Source organism: Manis pentadactyla, chromosome 2, assembly GCF_030020395.1.
Source record: "Manis pentadactyla isolate mManPen7 chromosome 2, mManPen7.hap1, whole genome shotgun sequence".
Classification (NCBI taxonomy): Eukaryota; Metazoa; Chordata; class Mammalia; order Pholidota; family Manidae; genus Manis; species Manis pentadactyla.
The window spans coordinates 68,070,934-68,091,800 of record NC_080020.1 but is presented as its reverse complement, the minus strand read 5'-3'; the positions used below and the strand labels follow the sequence as shown (position 1 = coordinate 68,091,800).

The 20,867-nt window shown below is 37.2% G+C and overlaps 1 non-coding gene across 1 annotated transcript; it reads left to right on the top strand.

Moving 5' to 3' along the window:
- The first annotated feature begins 20,526 nt into the window (after nucleotides 1–20,526).
- Nucleotides 20,527–20,633, top strand: LOC118932386 (U6 spliceosomal RNA). Its single transcript, XR_005032755.1, has one exon. It is a non-coding gene; the product is annotated as a U6 spliceosomal RNA (small nuclear RNA).
- The last annotated feature ends 234 nt before the right edge of the window (nucleotides 20,634–20,867 follow it).

Here is a 20,867-nt window from a genome sequence, read left to right as displayed (position 1 = left end):
GAGAGAGGGACTGGGGAGATACATATAACCAATCTTCCTGAAAAAGAATTCAAAATAAAGGTCATAACCATGCTGATGGGCCTGCAGAGAAATATGCAAGAGCTAAAAGATCAAGTCAAGAGGGAAAATACAGAAATAAAACAATCTCTAGAAGGATTTAAGAACAGACTGGATGAGGGGCAAGAGACCATGAATGAAACAGAAATCAGAGAACAGGAATACAGAGAAGCTGAGGCAGAGAGAGATAAAAGGATCTCAAGGAATGAAACAATATTAAGAGAACTGTGTGACCAATCCAAATGGAAGAATATTCACATTATAGAAGTACCAGAAGAAGAAGAGAAAGAAAAAGGGATAGAAACTGTCTTTGAAGAAATAATTGCTGAAAACTTCCCCAAATTGGGGGAGGAAACAGCCTCTCAGACCATGGAAGCCCACAGATCTCCCAACACAACAGACCCAAGGAGGACAACATCAAGACACATAATAATTAAAATAGCAAAGATCAAAAGCAGCCAGAGAGAGAAAAAAGGTTACCTACAAAGGAAAACCCATCAGGCTATCATCAGACTTCTCAACAGAAACCTGACAGGCCAGAAGAGAATGGTATGATATATTTAATGCAATGAAACAGAAGGGCCTTGAACCAAGAATACTGTATCCAGCATGATTATCATTTAAATATGAAGGAGGGATTAAACAATTCCCAGACAAGCAAAAGTTGAGGGAATTTGCCTCCCACAAACCACCCCTACAGGGTATTTTAGAGGGACTGCTCTAGATGGGAGCCCTCCTAAGGCTAAATAGATGTCACCAGAGAAAATAAAATCACAGCAAAGAAAGCAGACCAACCAAATACTAACTAAAGAAAAAAAACAAAATCAACTATGAACAAAAGCACTCAAAGGAAACACAAAAGACTACAGAATAAAACACCTAACATATAAAGAATGGAGGAGGAGGAATAAGAAGGGAGAGAAATAAAGAATCATCAGACTGTGTTTCTAACAGCTCAATAAGTGAGTTAAGTTAGACAGTAAGACAGTAAAGAATCTAACATTGAACCTTTGGTAACCATGAATCTAAAGCCGGCAGTGGCAATAACAACATATCTTTCAATAATCACCCTAAATGCATATGTAATGAATGCACCAATCAAAAGACACAGAGTAACAGAGTGGATAAAAGAGCAAGACCCATCTATATGATGCTTACAAGAGACTGACCTCAAACCCAAAGACAAACACAGACTAAAAGTCAAGGGATGGAAAAAAATATTTCATGCAAACAATAGGGAGAAAAAAGCAGGTGTTGCAGTACTTGCATGAGACAATAAACTTCAAAACAAAGAAAGGTACAAGAGATAAAGGACATTAGATAATGATAAAGGGCTCAGTCCAACAAGAGGATATAACCATTACAAATACATATGCACCCAATACAGGAGCACCAACATATGTGAAACAAATACTAACAGAGTTAAAGGAGGAAACAGAATGCAATGCACTCATTCTAGGAGACTTCAATACACCACTCACTCCAAAGGACAGATCCATGAGACAGAAAATAAGTACGGACACAGAGGCACTGAACAACACACTAGAACAGATGGACTTAATAGACATCTACAGAACTCTACACCCAAAAGCAGCAAGACACACATTCTTCTCACGTGCACATGGAACATTTTCAAGAATAGACCACATACGAGGCCACAAAAAGAGCCTCAGTAAATTCAAAAAGACTGAAATTCTACCAACCAACTTCTCAGACCACAAACGTATAAAACTAGAAATTGTACAAAGAAAACAAAAAGGCTCACAAACACATGTAGGCTTAACAGCATGCCCCTAAAATAATCAATGGATCAATGACCAAATTATAACAGAGATCAAGCAATATATGGAGACAAATAACAACAACAGCACAAAGACCCAACTTCTGTGGGATGCAGCGAAGGCAGTTCTAAGAGGAAAGTATATAGCAATTTAGGCATATTTAAAGATGGAAGAACAATCCCAAATGAATAGTCTAAAGTCACAATTATTGAAACTGGAAAAAGAAGAACAAATGAGGTGCAAAGTCAGCAGAAGGAGGGACATAATAAAAATAAGAGAAGAAATAAATAAAATTGAGAAGAATAAAATGGCAGAAAAAAAATCAGTGAAACCAAGAACTGGTTCTTTGAGAAAATAAACAAAATAGATAAGCCTCTAGCCAGACTTATTAAGAGAAAAAGAGAATTAACACACATCAAAAGAACCAGAAATGGGAAAGGAAAAATCATGACTGAACCCACAGAAATACAAAGAATTATTAGAGAATACTATGAGAATCTATATGCTAACAAGCTGAAAAACCTAGAAGAAATGGACAACTTCCTAGAAAAATACAACCTTCCAAGACTGACCAAAGAAGAAACAGCAAATCTCAACCGACCAATTACCAGCAAAGAATTTGAATCAGTAATCAAAAAACTACCCAAGAACAAAACCCCCGGGACAGATGGATTGACCGCTGAATTTTATCAGACACATAGAGAAGAAATATTACCCATTCTACTTAAAGTTTTCCAAAAAATAGAAGAGGAAGGAATACTCCCAAACTCATTCTATGAAGCCAGCATCACTCTAATACCAAAACCAGGCAAAGACCCCACCAAAAAAGGAAACTACAGACCAATATCCTTGATGAACATAGATGCAAAAATACTCAACAAAATATTAGCAAACCGAATTCAAAAGTACATCAAGAGGGTCATACATCATGATCAAGTGGGATTCATATCAGGGATGCAAGGATGGTACAACATTTGAAAATCCATCAACATCATCCACCACAAAAACAAAAAGAAAGACAAAAACCACATGATCATCTCCATAGATGCTGAAAAAGCATTCGACAAAATTCAACATCCATTCATGATAAAAACTCTCAACAAAATGGGTATAGAGAGCAAGTACCTCAACATAATAAAGGCCATATATGACAAACCCACAGCCAACATCACACTTAACAGCAAGAAGCTGAAAGCCTTTCCTCTATGATTGGGAACAACACAGGGATGCCCACACTCCCCACTGTTATTCAACACATTACTGGAGGTCCTAGCCAGGGCAATTAGACAAAACAAAGAAATACAATGAATTCAGATTGGTAAAGAATAAGTCAGACTGTCACTATTTGCAGATGACATGATATTATACATAAAAAACCCTAAGACTCCACTCCAAAACTACTACAACTAATATCTGAATTCAGAAAGTTGCAGGATACAAAAATTAATACACTTAAATCTGTTGCTTTCCTATAAACTAACAATGAATTAGCATAAAGAGAAATCAGGAAAAAAATTCCATTTACAATTGCATCAAAAAGAGCAAAATATCTAGGAATAAACCTAACCAAGAAGTGAAAGACCTACACCCTGAAAACTACAAGACATTCTTAAAAGAAATTAAAGCGGACACTAACAAATGGAAACTCATCCCAAGCTCTTGGCTAGGAAGAATTAATATTGTCAAAACGGCCATCCTGCTTAAAGCAATCTACAGACTCAAAGGAATACCTATCAAAATATCAACAGCATTCTTCAGTGAAATGGAACAAATAGTTTTTAAATTCATATGGAACCACAAAAGATACAGAATAGCCAAAGCAATCCTGAGAAGGAAGAATAAAGCAGGGGGGATCTCACTTCCCATCTTCAAACTCTACTACAAAGCCACAGTAATCGAGAAAATTTGGTACTGACACAAGAACAGAACCACAGACCAGGGGAATAGGATAGAGAGTCCAGATATACCCAAACATATATGGTCAATTAATATATGATAAAGGAGCCATGGACATACAATGGGGAAATGACAGCCTCTTCAACAGCTGATGTTGGTAAAACCGGACAGCTACATGTAAGAGAATAAAACTGGATCATTGTCTAACCCCATATACAAAAGTAAATTCGAACTGGATCAAAGACCTGAATGTAAGTCATGAAACCATAACACTCTTAGAAAAAAACATGGGCAAAAACCTCTTGAACATAAACATCACAACTTCTTCAGGAACATATCTCCCTGGGCAAGGCAAACAAAAGCAAAAATGAACAAGCGGGACTATATCAAGCTGAAAAGCTTCTGTACAGAAAAAGGACACTACCAACAGAACAAAAAGGCATCCTACAGTATGGGAGAATATAGTCATAAATGACAGATCCAATAAAGAGTTGACATCCAAAATATATAAAGAGCTCACATACCTCAACAAACAAAAAGCAAATAATCCAACTAAAAAATGGGCAGAGGAGCTGAACAGACAGTTCTCAAAAGAAGAAATTCAGATCACCAACAGAAACATGAAAAGATGCTCCACATCGTGAGTCATCAGAGAAATGCAAATTAAAATCACAATGAGATATTACCTCACACCAGTAAGAATTGCCACAATCCAAAAGACAACAACAAATGTTGGCGAGGTTGTGGAGAAAGGGGAACCCTCCTACACTGATGGTGGGAATGTAAATTAGTTCAACCATTGTGGAAAGCAGTATGGAGGTTCCTCAAAAAGCTGAAAATAGAAATACCATTTCACCCAAGAATTCCACTCCTAGGGATTTACCCTAAGAATGCAGTTGCCCAGTTTGAAAAAGACATCTGCACCCTATGTTTATTGCAGCACTATTTACAATAGCCAAGAACTGCAAGCAACCTAAATGTCTATCAGTACATGAATGGATAAAGAAGATGTGGTACATATACACAATGGAATATTATTCAGCCATAAGAAGAAAACAAATCCTACCATTTGCAACAACATGGATGGAGCTAGAGGGTATTATGCTCAGTGAAATAAGCCAGGTGGAGAAAGACAAGCACCAAATGATTTCACTCATCTGTGGAGTATAAGAGCAAAGAAAAACTGAAGGAACAAAACAGCAGCAGAATCACAGAACCCAAGAATGGACTAACAGTTACCAATGGGTGGGAAGGATGGGTGGGAAGGGATGGATAAGGGATGGGGAGGAATAAAGGGGGCATTATGATTAGCATGTATAATGAGGGGAGGCACAGGGAGGGCTGTACAACACAGAGAAGACAAGTAGTGACTATAGCATATTACTACACTGATGGACAGGGACTGTAATGGGGTACGTGAGGGGGACTTGGTGATGGGGGGAGTCTAGTAAATGTAATGTTCCTCATGTAATTGTAGATTAATGACACCAAAATAAAAAAAATTAAATTAAATATAAAGTATCATTGGTATGCAATCTTATGAATGTGTCATATAAGTAACATTGTAGTTATTACACTCATCCTATTATCAAGTCTCTCCATACCTCATTGCAGTCACTGTCCATCAGCACAGTAAGAAGCTATAGAGTCACTACTTGTCTTCTCTGTGCTATACTGCCATCCCAGTGATCGCCCTATTTTATGTGTGCTAATCATAATTGTTGATGGTTTTCTTTGCTATGTATAAGCTTTTTAGTTTGATATAGTCCCAACTGTTTATTTTTGCTTTTGTTGCCCCTGCCTGAGGACACAGATCCAAAAAAACACTGCTAAGACTGAATTTTTAGAGTATACTGCCTATATTTTCTTTTTGGAGTTATATGTTTTCAGGTTTTATATTTAGCTATTTAATCCATTTTGAGTTTATTTTTGTTTTATCAGTGTTGCTGATCTTTTCAAAGAACTTTTAGTTTCATTGATCTTTTGTATTATTTTTTTCAGTCTCTATTTCAGTAATTTCTACTCTGATCTTTATTATTTCCTTCCTTCTAACTCTGGGCTTTTTTTCTTGTTCTTCTAGAGCCTTTAGTTACAAGGTTATGTTGTTTATGTGAGATTTTTCTGATTTCTTGAAGTAGGCCTTGTATGGCTACAAACTTCCCTCTTAGAAATGTTTTTGGTGCATCCCAAATATTTTGGAATATAATGTTTCCAGTTTTCACTTGTCTTATGGTATTTTTTAATTTTCTGTTTGATTTCTTGTTGGCCTACTGCTTTTTTAGTAGCATATTGTTATCCTCCACATTTGGATTTTTTTTTTCCAGTTTCTTTCTTATAATTGATTTCTAATTTCATACCCTTGTGGTTAGAAAAGATGCTTGATATTATTTTAATCTTCTTAAATTTATTGAGATTTGTTTTGTGGACTAACAAGATCTATTCTGGAGACTGTTCCATGTGCATTTGAAAAGAATATGCATTCTTCTGTTTTTGGCTAGAATGTTCTATATGTATTTGTTAAGTCCATCTGGTCTAAGTGTCATTTAAGCCACTCTTTCCTTATGGGTTCTCGGTTTGGATGATCTATTGACATTAAGTGGGATGTTAGTGTCCAATACTGCTATTGTATTACTGTGAATTTCTCTTTATGTCTGTTAATATCTGCTTTATATATTCAGGTGTGCCTATGTTGGGTGCATTGATACAGCTGTTACATCCTCTTTTTGGATTGATCCCATTATTATTGATCTCTTTATCATTATGTAATGCCCTTGTCTCCTATGATAGTCTTTGTTTTAAAGCCCATTTTATCTGATAGAAGTATTGCTACCCCAACTTTTTTTTTCATTTCCAATTGCATGGAGTATATTTTTTCCATCCCTTCACTTTCAGTCTGTATGTGTCTTTAGGTCTGAAGTGAGTCTCCTACAAGGGTCTTGCTTTTTTATCCATCAGTCACCCTATGTCTTTTTTTTTTGTATCATTAATCTACAATTACATGAAGAACATTATGTTTACTAGGCTCCCCTCTTCACCAAGTCCCCACCACATACCCCTTCACAGTCACTGTCCATCAGCATAGTAAGATGCTGTAAAATCACTACTTGTCTTCTCTGTGTTGTAGAGCCCGCCCCGTAACCCCTCCACATTATACATGCTAATTGTAATGCCCCCTTTCTTTTTCCCGCCCTTATCCCTCCCTTCCAACCCATCCTCCCCAGTCCCTTTCCCTTTGGTAACTGTTAGTCCATTCATGGGTTCTGTGATTCTGCTGCTGTTTTGTTCCTTCAGTTTTTCTTTGCTCTTATACTCCACAGATGAGTGAAATCATTTGGTGCTTGTCTTTCTCCACCTGGCTTATTTCACTGAGCATAATACCCCCTAGCTCCATCCATGTTGTTGCAAATGGTAGGATTTGTTTTCTTCTTATGGCTGAATAATATTCCAGTGTGTATATGTACCACATCTTCTTTATCCATTCATCTACTGATGGACATTTAGGTTGCTTCCATTTCTTGGCTATTGTAAATAGTGCTGCAGTAAACATAGTGGTGCATCTGTCTTTTTCAAACTGGGCTGCTGCATTCTTAGGGTAAATTCCTAGAAGTGGAATTCCTGAGTCAAATGGTATTTCTATTTTACTATGTCTTTTGATTGGAGCATTTAATCCATTTACATATAATTATTGATAAGTATGTATTTATTGTCATTTTGTTAATTGTTTTCTGGTTGTTTCTGTACTTTGTTCTTTCTTCTTCTCTTGCTCTTTTCCATCATGATTTGATGACTTTTTTTAGTATTATGTTTGGATCGCTTTCTCTTTATTTTTTGTCTATCTATTATGGATTTTTGGTTTGTGATTACCATGAGTTTCATATTAACACCCTAGGAATACAGCAGTCTATTTTAAGTTGATAGTTGCTTAAGTTTGAACACATTCTAAAAACACTACATTTTTATGCCCTACCCCCAATTTATATATTTGACATATTTTTATGTGTAGCCCTTTGTTGTATAGTTGATTTTACTACTTTTGTCTTTTACCTTCATGTTAGCTTTATAAGTGACTGATCTATGACTTTACCAGTGTTTGCTTTAATGAGAAAAAAAATTTTTTCCTAATTTTCTTACTTCTTATGACCTTTTCTTTCTCAACCAAAAAGTCTCTTTAACATTTCTTATAAGGCTTGTTTAGTGGTGATGAACTTTAGTTTCGTTTGTCAGATAAACTCCCACTCTTCAATTCTGAATGATAACCTCCCTGGATAGAATATTTTTGGTTGTAGGCTTTTTCCTTTCAGCACTTTGAATATATCATATCACTCCTTTCTAGACTGTAAAGTTTCTGCTGAAACAAACTACTTGCTTTTCTCCTGCTGCTTTTAAGATTCTTCTCTTATCTTTAATCTTTTCCATTTTAATTTGTGTGTCTTGGTGTAGACCTCCTTAGGTTCATCTGGTTTGGGGCTCTCTAGTTCCTGACCTGGATGTCTTTTCCTTTGCCAGGTTAAGGAAGCTTTCAGGTTTTATTTATTCAAATAAATTTTCTGCCACTCTCCTTCTGTTACCCCCTATAATGTGTATGTTTATACACTCAAACTTGTCCAAAGGTCCCTTAGCTTATCCTCATTATTATTATTTTTTTGTTTTGCTGTTCACTTGGATTATTTCCACTACCCTGTCTTCCAGATCACTGATCTGTTCTTCTGCAACCTCTAATCTGCTATTGATTCTCTCTAATGTATCTTTCATTTCAGTTACTGTATTCTTTAGTTCTGATTGTTCTTATATTTTCTCTTTGTTGAAATTTTCACTGAGTTCATCCACTATTCTCCCAGGTTAGATCAGCATCTTTATGACCATTACTTTGAACTCTTTATCAGGTATATTGCTTAGCTCCACTTTGTTTAGTTCTTTTACTGAGGTTTTCTCTTGTTCTTTCATTTGGAATATATTCCTCTGACTCCTCAATTGGTCTGATTTCCCTTTGTTTGTATGTATTAAGCATCAGCTACATTTCCTAGTCTTGAAAGTAGTCTTCTACCTAAGTGGTAGAAGTGGTACCTAAGTCTCCTACTAAGTGGTTGTATGCAGAAGGTGTTCTGTGGGCCCAGAAGTGCAATCCCTCCTGGTTGGTAGAACCCAGCACTACAGTGGTGTGTCCCCTGGATGAGCTGCTTGTGCCTTTCTGGTGTGACTGGGCCATGACTACTGCCAGTGCACTGCAGCTGCTGCAGGCATGCTAGTGAGTGGCATTAGCCTTCCATGGGCTGTGAGGCTCACCCATGACTGGTGCTGTCACGCTGGGTGGTAGGGTTTCCATCACCTCCAGGATGGGAGCTTCTTTGAAAGGGTGCCTGCTGGGGCAGGTGGGCTGAATAATGAGGAAACTTGGGAACACCAGGGCAGAGAAAGCAGTGCTAGCATTGTAGTTGGACAGTATCAGAACTGGTACCCACCAGCACTTCCATTAACAGAGAAAGTTTAGTAAATAAATCTGCAGGTATGGCCCAGCCACTTTTCAAACTTCTGCACCTGTGCTGGGCTTCAGAGCAAGTGAGACTGTGTACAGATCCTTTAAGAGTGGAGGCCTCATTTCCTATAGCCTTCTGGTTTTCCAGAGTCAAGCCCCACTGATTTTTCAATACAGATATTACAGGGCTCATCTTCCTGTTACAGATCCTCAGGGCAAGGGATGCCTGATACGGGGCTTAGCACATGACTCTTCAGGGAGGACCTCCATGCCTATTATATTCCTTCTGCTATTATATATTTTCTTATAGGTCTCCACTAGGCACTTTTCAAACTGCCAAATTTTCACTGGATCTCAAGGTGAGTGATACCGCATGTGAGCCCACAAAGAGGGTAATCTCAGTCTCCTATAGCACTTTAGGACCCTTAGACATTAACTCCATTGGTTTTCCAAGCCACATGTTGTGAAGGCTCATCTCTCTGGAGCAGATCCTAGGGGTCAGGGTGCCTGATGTGGGGCACCAACCCCAACTTCCTCCAGAAGTGCCTGTCTGGTGATATTCCTCCCTATTGCATGTCCCCATTCCAGGGGTGGTGGTTTTTGTGAGACTGCCTCTCTGCCTCTCCTACCCATCTTGATGTGATCCTTTTATCCTTTGTTGTTTAGGGCAGTCCACCTATTATTCAGATATTTTTCAGAGAGAAATGAGCCATTTGTAGCTGTAGATTTGGTGTGTCTGTGGGAGTGGGTGCATTCAGGATCTCTCTACATCACCATCTTGGATCCCTCTTGATGTACAGGTTCTGAGAAAACACATGCTCTTCTTTTAATCATGTGGATGAAAGATCCTGCTTTAGCAAACTCAATTAGATGAAAATTGAGCTTTCTTAAATCTGCATCACACTAGAATGGTGACAACTATAGGACTTTCGATTTATATCTTGTTGAACCTCATTTTTACTTATTAATTGGTGTGTGTTGTATTGTTTCCAGCTATAAATTCATATGTAAATGTATATACTATACTCAAGTACATTTAATGTAATACATATTTATAAATCTCAGCTGATAAAACTTTAACACAGACGACATTATGAATGTGTGAAAAAAATTATTGCAAATGTCATAGTCTGAAATATCAGGAAAAGTCAACATTAAGATCCTCATTGGATTTCTCACATTCCTCATGTTTTCACTAAACATATCAGTAAATATCTATACTGAATGATCGCATAATTTGAAAAAAAAGGGTCAATTAGAAAGTATTTCACTTCCAAGTTTGCTGATTAATGTACAGGTTTAAATAGCATGTATGCCATTTTTGCCTCGATTTTCAAAGTTCTCTTTTTAAAAATAAATGAAGAAGTATTATGTACAAAAGTCTCTTTAAAAATAAGTCTTATAACAAGAGAAAACCCCAATAATAACCTTTAGACTACCCTGAAAATTAACTTCCTTGAAGCCACTTAGAGTAGTCTTCAGCAAGACTCAACAGTGCTTCCTGCATTGTTTTTCTCTCTGGTTAAAACATCATATGAAATACGAATTAAAAGCTAACAAAGAGAAGTAGGAATGAAATTACAATTATTTTTATCACTTAAGCAATTCAAACATGATTGAAACAAATTTTCTAATAATCTTAAAAAATTCTTACCTCTGTTTAAAGTTCCAAGTAAATGTGTCATCCTCAAAGGAGTATTTTCTGAAAGCTACAGAGCTCTTTGAGGGATCTGAAGATTTAACAATGACTTGTACATTTTCAAGATACTTACGGCATATTAACATTGCCTCTATATTTTAACTTGCAAAAGTGTACAGCGAAATGTCTAGTTGAAGTGTATGTAATACAAAAGTTCCTCTGTGGAGCATGCCAATACCAGACACAGTTTTAATGAAACAGCTTCACTGCAAATAGAGAAATGTAAAGAAAGCAACACAGAAGACACAGTTAGAGGGCAGCAGAAGAGAAAGACATAAAATCAAATAGGAACGAATGCTATTGGATAAGGGCTCCTCAAAGACTTAAAAAATACACTGAACCAAGAATCTGCGCTAGTGTCCACAAATTATACTCAGGTAATTTTTTTCTATTTTACTAAATAGGATTTATATTCACCATACACTGTTGTCTAAAAGCCCTGTGACTTTACTACTCTTTTGAAGGAAGCACTAAGATTAGCTGCCCTGAGCTACCTACATAAATTTTTCTCTGATTCAGAGAAAGATGAAAAAAGAAGAAAATATGTAAGGCAGAGAAGAGAAAAAGGCTAAGAATGTACTGAAAAACACCTTGAAATCACTATTATAAAAGATCAATAATCTTTTCAAGTGAAAGAAAGGAGAGAAGGTTTGATAGGAAATATCATAATTTTAAGATATATCTTATAAAATTGTTCCATATATATGAATATGTGTGTGTTCCCTCAGCTAGTTAACTACACAAGAGAGATGATGGACATAAATGACAGAAAACAAATGCTGTTGACCTACTTCTGGGAACATGACAAAGTCAACTGCTACTGCTCCAAACATGAAAAAACACTGGATAAAATATTATTGAAAAAATTAATACGTAGCTTAGAAATACCCAAAGCTCCAGAACCAAAGTAAGAACTCAAAGCCAGAGTTACAAGAGCATAAGCTGACGGCATGACAATTTAAGGTAATACAGAGTAGAAATATGGATTAAGAGCCAGTAGCTGAGACTTTAAGGTTCACAGGTAGAGACAGAATATATGATTTGGGGCCCACACAAATAGGGGAGTTAGAATTCAGTAATTGAGATACCTGAGTAAAAAGTTCAGATAATCAAAAAAACTGCTGATTCCATTAAAAGGGATATCAAAATCAAAAACAAAATATCTGCTCACAAGAACAGTAGAGCAGCAAGAAAGCTGGTACTCTGCCAAAAGCTCCAGATTAAAAAAAAAGTTTCCCATGGAAGAGCAAAACCTAAGGATAGGTTTGGCATCCAAATTAACATTACCTGCATGGTATGGTAATCCCACGCCCAGATAAAAAACAGATCCTAATAAGAAATTTTTATATACTACTATGGTATGATCTCCAGGAAATATTAAATGAAAAAAGCTGAATGCCAAACAGAATGAATAGTATGCATGTGTTTACCTAAGACAGAAAATAAAAATACATAAACACACACATTTGGTTCTGTTTTAAAAAAAAAAAGAAGAGAAAGACCAATCAAAAGCTAATTAAATTACCTGTGGGAAAGGAGAAAAGAGTATAAGCGAGGAGAGAAACTACACTTCTCAAAAGTTTATCTTTTTTCCTAGATTTGATTTTGAAACTAAGTAAATATCTAGCAATTATAAAACAAAATTGAATCAAGAATTTCAAAAGAAATCCCCAAATTTGAAAGTAAAATATACTATGTATCAAGTTGATGTCTTAAACACAGAGAGCAATTACCTCAACTGACTTTAAAACAGAGTGATCTGATTGCAAATCCTTAGTGCTATATGCTACAAAGATGAAAAGAACTTCAAGGAAATTTTAAACTATTTAAGCAACCATATTCTCAAAAACACCACTGATGTTGTTATACTCGTTTAATACATAGGGAAAGAATACTTGTATTAATGCCACTAGGAACCAACCTTTTCAGCATAAGAAAAAAAAGCACAAACATGGACCAAAATAAGTAAAGACCCTGTAATCCCAAATTTGAATTGGTAATATCAGGATAAACTCAGTGAAATATTTTTTCTTTAAAAAATATGCATACTGGTGGAGCCAAGATGGTGGCATGAGTAGAGCAGCGGAAATCTCCTCCCAAAACCATACATATTTTTGAAAATGCAACAAACACAACTATTCCTAAAAGACCAGAAGACAGAGGACAAAAGCCAGAGTACATCCACACCAACGAGAACCCACCGCCTCGCAAAGGGGGATAAGATTCAAGCCGTGGCTGGCGGGACCCGAGCGCCCCTCACCCCAGCTCCTGGGGGGAGGAGAGGAGTTGGAGCAGGGAGGGAGAGGGAGCCCAGAACTGCTAAATAGCCAACCCTAGCCATCCACACAAGAGCAAAGACAGTGTGTGGTGTGCTGGATACTAGGGAAACAGGACAGTAAGAACTGTGAGTGGGTCCCCACAGCCAACGCCCCTAGGACAAAAAAAAGTGAGTGCTTTCTGAAAGTCTTAAAAGGACAGGGACCCCACAGCTGGACAGAAGCATCCAGGGACATTTAGTCAAGCACCTGGGAATCCCAGGGAACTCCGGGCACCCTAACCCCCTGGGCGGCAGCGCAGCTAGGAGGCCCCTCACAATGATAAACAATCTCCTGCCTGTTTCCCCTCTGACGTGGCTCTGCCATATTGGAGCAGCAGGCTGAGGCCAGCCACGCCCACAGCAACCATGGAGCTTAACTCCACAGCGGCCAGGAAAGAATCAGAAGCCCCGTCTGCACGCAGCTGCCCAGCACAAGCTGCTAGAGGTCGCTGTTCTCCCAGGAGAGGAAGACCACAAACCAGTAAGAAGGGACGTTCTCCCAGCCAACACTCGTACCAGTTCTGCACAACTACCTCTATCGCCATGAAAAGGCAAAAGAATTTGATACGGACCAAAATCACAGAGTCAACACCTGAGAAGGGGATAGACCTAACCAATCTCCCTGAAAAAGAATTCAAAATAAAGGTCATCACCATGCTGACTGAGCTGCAGAGAAATATGCAAGAGCTAAGGGATGATGTCTAGAGGGAGATTATAGAAATGAAACAATCTCTGGAAGGATTTATAAGAAGAATGGATAAGATGCAAGAGGCCATTGATGGAATAGAAACCAGAGAACAGGAATGCATAGAAGCTGACGCAGAGAGAGATAAAAGGATCTCAAGGAATGAAACAATATTAAGAGAACTGTGTGACCAATTCAAAAGGAACAATATCTGCATTATAGGGGTACCAGAAGAAGAAGAGAGAGGAAAAGGGATAGAAAGAATCCTTGAAGAAATAATGGCTGAAAACTTCTCCAAATTGGGGGAAGAAATAATTGATCAGACCACGGAAGTACACAGAACTCCCAAAAGAAGTGACCCAAGGAGGACAACACCAAGACACATAAATTAAAATGGCAAAGATCAAGAACAAGGACAGAGTTTTAAAGGCAGCTAGAGAGAGGAAAAAGGTCACCTACAAAGGAAAACCCACCTGCCTATCATCTCAACAGAAACCTTACAGGCCAGAAGAGAATGGCATGATATATTTAATGCAATGAAACAGAAGGGCCTTGAACCAAGAATACTGTATCCAGCATGATTATCATTTAAATATGAAGGAGGGATCAAACAATTCCCAGACAAGCAAAAGTTGAGGGAATTTGCCTCCCACAAACCAACTCTACAGAGTATTTCAGAGGGACTGCTCTAGATGGGAGAACTCCTAAGACTAAATAGATGTCACCAGAGAAAATAAAATCACAGCAAAGAAAGCAGACCAACCAAATACTAACTAAAGAAAAAAATTAAATCAACTACCCACAAAAGCAGTTAAAGGAAACACAAAAGAGCACAGAATAAAACAACCAACATATAAAGAATGGAGGAGGAGGAATAAGAAGGGAGAGAAATAAAGAATCACCAGACAGTGTTTATAACAGCTCAATAAACAAGTTAAGTTAGACAATAAGATACTAAAGAAGCTAACATTGAACCTTTGGTAACCACGAATCTAAAGCCTGCAATGGCAATAAGTACATATCTTTCAATAATCACCCTACATGTAAATGGACTGAATACACCAATCAAAAGACACAGAGTAACAGAATGGATAAAAAAGCAAGACCCATCTATATGCTGCTTACAAGAGACTCACCTCAAACCCAAAGACTTCACAGACTAAAAGTCAAGGGATGGAAAAAGATATTTAATGCAAACAACAGGGAGAAAAAAGCAGGTGTTGCAGGACTAGTATCAGACAAAATAGACTTCAGAACAAAGAAAGTCACAAGAGATAAAGAAGGACATTACATAATGATAAAGGGCTCAGTCCAACAAGAGGATATAACCATTATAAATATATATGCACCCAACACAGGAGCACCAGCATATGTGAAACAAATACTAACAGAACTAAAGGAGGAAATAGAATGCAATGTGTTCATTCTAGGAGACTTCAACACACTACTCACTCCAAAGGATAGATCCACCAGACAGAAAATAAGTGAGGACATGGAGACACTGAACAACACACTAGAACAGATGGACCTAATATACATCTGCAGAACTCTACATCCAAAAGCAACAGGATACACATTCTTCTCAAGTGCACATGGAACATTCTCCAGAACAGACCACATACTAGGACAAAAAAAGAGCCTCAGTAAATTCCAAAAGATTGAAATTCTACCAACCAACTTCTCAGATCACAAACGTATAAAACTAGAAATAAATTGTACAAAGAAAACAAAAAGTCTCACAAACACATGGAGGGTTAACAACATGCTCCTAAATAATCAATGAATCAACAAACAAATTAAAAGAGAGATCAAGGAATATATGGAAACAAATGACAACAACGACACAAAGCCCCAACTTCTGTGGGACGCAGGGAAAGCAGTCTTAAGAGGAAAGTATACAGCAATCCAGGCATATTTAAAGAAGGAAAAACAATCCCAGATGAATAGTCTAACATCACTATTATGGATATTGGAAAAAGAAGAACAAATGAGGCCTAAAGTCAGCAGACGGAGGGACATAATAAAGATCAGAGAAGAAATAAACAACATTGAGAAGAATAAAACAATAGAAAAAATCAATGAAACCAAGAGCTGGTTCTTTGAGAAAATAAACAAAATAGATAAGCCTCTAGCCAAACTTATTAAGAGAAAAAGAGAATCAGCACACATCAATAGAATCAGAAACGAGAAAGGAAAAATCATGACGGAGTCCACAGAAATACAAAGAATTATTAGAGACTACTGTGAAAACCTATATGCCAACAAGCTAGAAAACCTGGAAGAAATGGACAACTTCCTAGAAAAATACAACCTTCCAAGACTGACCAAGGAAGAAACACAAAAATTATATAAACCAGTTATGAGCAAGGAAATTGAAGAAACTACCCAAGAACAAAATCCCCGGGACAGATGGATTGACCACTGAATTTTATCAGACACACAGAGAAGAAATATTACCCATTCTACTTAAAGTTTTCCAAAAAATAGAAGAGGAGGTGAAGTCAACATCACCCTAATACCAAAACCAGGCAAATACCCCACCAAAAAAGAAAATTACAGACCAATATTCCTGATGAACATAGATGCAAAAATACTCAACAAAATATAAGCAAACCGAATTCAAAAATATATCAAAAGGATCATACACCACGACTAAGTGGAATTCATCCCAGGGATGCAAGGATGGTATAACATTCGAAAATCCATCAACATCATCCATCACATAAACAAAAAGAAGGACAAAAAACACATGATCATCTCCATAGATGCTGAAAAAGCATTCAACAAAATTCAACATCCATTCATGATAAAAACTCTCAGCAAAATGGGTATAGAGGGCAAGTACCTCAACATAATAAAGGCCATCTATGATAAACCCACAGCCAACATCATACTGAACAGCGAGAAGCTGAAAGCTTTTCCTCTGCAATCGGGAAAAAGACAGCAATGCCCACTCTCCCCACTGTTATTTAACATAGTACTGGAGGTCCTAGCCACAGCAATTCGACGAAACAAAGAAATACAAGGAATCCAGATTGGTAAAGAAGAAGTTAAACTGTCACTATTTGCAGATGACATGATACTGTATATAAAAAACCCTAAAGACTCCACTCCAAAACTACCAGAACTGATACCAGAATACAGCAAACATGCAGGATACAAAATTAACACAGAGAAATCTGTGGCTTTCCTATAAACTAACAATGCACCAATAGAAAGAGAAATCCAGAAAACAATTCCATTCACAATTGCATCAAAAAGAATAAAATACCTAGGAATAAACCTAACCAAATAAGTGAAAGTCTTCTTTGAAGTCTTTATGCCCTGAAAACTATAAGACGCTCTTAAGAGAAATTAAAGAGGACACTAACAAATGGAAACTCATCCTATGCTCTTGGCTTGGAAGAATAAATATCGTCAAAATGGCCATCCTGCACAAAGCAATATACAGATTTGATGCAATCCCTACCAAATTACCAGCAACATTCTTCAACTAACTGGAACAAATAGTTCGAAAATTCATATAGAAACACCAAAGACCCAGAATAGCCAAAGCAATCCTGAGAAAGAAGAATTAAGTAGGGGGGATCTCACTCCCCAACTTCGCGCTCTACTACAAAGCTATAATAATCAAGACAATTTGGTACTGGCAGAAGAACAGAGCCACAGACCAGTGGAACAGAACAGAGACTCCAGACATTAACCCAAACATATATGGTCAATTAATATATGATAAAGGAGCCAAGAACATACAATGGGGAAATGACAGTCTCTTCAACAGATGGTGCTGGCAAAACTGGACAGCTACATGTAAAAGAATGAAACTGGACCACTGTCTAATCCCATACACAAAAGTAAATTCAAAATGGATCAAAGACCTGAATGTAAGTCATGAAACCATAAAACTCTTAGAAAAAAACATAGGCAAAAATCTCTTGGACATAAACTTGAGTGACTTCTTCATAACCATGTCTCCCTGGGCAAGGAAAACAAAAGCAAAGATGAACAAGTGGTACTACATCAAGCTGAAAAGCTTCTGTACAGCAAAAGACACCATCAATAGAACAAAAAAGTACCCTACAGTATGGGAGAATATATTCATAAATGACAGATCCGATCAAGGGTTGACATCCAAAATATATAAAGAGCTCACACACCTCAACAAACAGAAAGCAAATAATCCAACTAAAAAATAGGCAGATGAGCGGAGCAGACAGTTCTCCAAGGAAGAAATTCAGATGGCCAACAGACACATGAAAAGATGCTCCACATTGCTAGTCATCAGATAAATGCAAATTAAAACCACAATGAGATATCACCTCACACCAGTAAGGATGGCTACCATCCAAAAGACAAACAACAAAAGTTGGCGAGGTTGTGGAGGAAGGGGAACCCTCCTACACTGATGGTGGGAATGTAAATTAGTTTAACCATTGTGGAAAGCCGTATGGAGGTTCCTCAAAATGCTCAAAATAGAAATACCATTTGACCGATGAATTCCACTTCTAGGAATTAACCCTAAGAATGCAGCAGCCCATTTTGAAAAAGACAGATGCACCCCTATGTTTACTGCAGCACTATCTACAATAGCCAAGAAATGGAAGCAACCTAAATGTCCATCAGTAGATGAATGGATAAAGAAGATGTGGTACATATACACACTGGAATATTATTCAGCCATAAGAAGAAAACAAATCCTACCATTTGCAAAAACATGGATGGAGCTAGAGGGTATTATGCTCCATGAAATAAGCCAAGCAGAGAAAGACAAATACCAAATGATTTCACTCATATGTGGAGCGTAAGAATAAAGAAAAACTGAAGGAACAAAACAGCAGCAGAATCACAGAACCTAAGAATGGACTAACAGTTACCAAAGGGAAAGGGACTGGAGAGAATGGGAGGGAAGGGAGGGATAAGGGCGGGGAATAAGAAAGGGGGTATTATGATTAGCATGTATAATGTGGTGGGGGGATTGGGGAGGGCTGTGTTACACAGAGAAGACAAGTAATGATTCTACAACATCTTACTATGCTGATGGACAGTGACTGTAATGGGGTTTGTAGGGGGGACTTGGTGAAGGGGGGACCCTAGTAAACATAATGTTCTTCATGTAATTGTAGATTAATGATAACAAAAAAAAAAGGATTGGGATTACTGGGGAGGAGTTGTTAAATAATTTTCCAATATTGTCCTATTTGCTTCTGCTTTCCAACCTCTTTCTACTTCTGTTTGAAATAGCTTGCAGCACAGTTTTGTTTAGAAGTAAAAGCAATTGTTTAGTTCTTTAAAAAAAAAATATGCATACTTCCTAGCTGTTCATATTTCCACTAAAAGAAAGCCTAAAAACAATGAAAAATCCAAGGCATTGAGCACCCTGTCACATAAAGTCTCTAAATAACATTTTTGCACTAAAAGGAACTAGGGTTATCTAGAAGAACAGCTGATCCCAGATCTGAGGCAGGAAACATACAAAATGAACCTGAAGTTTTTTCCTATCTTTTCCTTATTAATTTTATCTTAGAGTAATTGATTAGTTCATATGGGCAAGTTCTTCTTTATAGAAAGATTTCAGCTAATAAATGAAAAAGAAAGGTAGATTTTTACAACTCCAAATGGCATGATGAATCTGGGCAATAGTCTTCAATGGGTGCTAAAATCATTAGGTAAATAGCAAATGGAGAACTTTATAGTAGATGGATCAGGCTGACTAAATACTGGAAACTACTTATCAGTCATAGCACACACATAAAAATAGAACAACCAGATGTTATATGCCTCCTGATATGAAGCAATAGAAAGTATACACCACCACCTATGAAGTATTCTTGAAAAAAAAAAAGCCTGAGTAAGCCTCCAGCTACAACTACTGGTTTACAGGAAATACAGGAAACAGACTAACATATTTAACAACACCTGGGATGCAATTATCAAAATCCTGAATGTAGGCATGCAGAAAAGTATTAACACAGCAGGCCTAAAACTGTTATCCTTGGAAAAGTCCATTTGCAAGGTTGGACCATGACTGGTGTCTGGGAACTTGAATTTCAGTAGGGTTCCCACCATTTCCAGAACTGATTGGAGTGCTAAGTGTGCATAAACTCTTCGTACATTGTGGTTTATGCTGAACACCTGCTCTCCTGAGAGTCTGGAATTTTGACACATGCCAGGCAAAGGATCCTACATAACCAGCCTCCAATAAAAACCTTGGACCCTCAGTCTCTAGTGAGCTTCCCCTTTAAACATTTCACACATATTGTCACAACTAATTCCTAAGGAAATTAAGTATATCCTGAAACTTTATATTTAATTTTAATGTTTTGTTCAATTCCTGTAACTAAAGATGACAGTCACTGATAACAAACATTTTTTAATTTGTGATTTAAAAACCATAAAACTTAAAAGAGGCTTAAATAAACTTTCAAATAATTTTACAAGTCTGTGGCATTTATACTCCTGAAGTCATTCAAACTTAAAACTTCACTAAGACTTTTGGGACATCCTGTATAAATAAACTAAATATGACACAAGAAGAATGTCAAAAACCTGCATATATTCATGAACATCAAAAAAATCAAATGAGCAGTCAAATATTTATCCATAAGAAAGCTTCAGGCCGTGCTCGCTTCAGCAGCACATATACTAAAATTGGAACAATACAGAGAAGATTAGCATGGCCCCTGCGCAAGGATGACACGCAAATTCATGAAGCGTTCCATATTCTTTAATTAAATGACAAAATGAAAAAAAGAAAAAAAGAAAGCTTCAGGCTAAGGTTGTTTATAGACAAGTATTATCAAATCCTGAAGAAACAGATAACTCTTATTTTAAACAAGATAGTTCAGAGAATAAAAAAAAAAAGAAAGCTATTCAGCTCATTTTATAATAGCATAATCTTAATGCTCAAAATGACAAAAACTGTGCAAGAAAAACTATAGGCCAGTCTCATTTACTAGCAT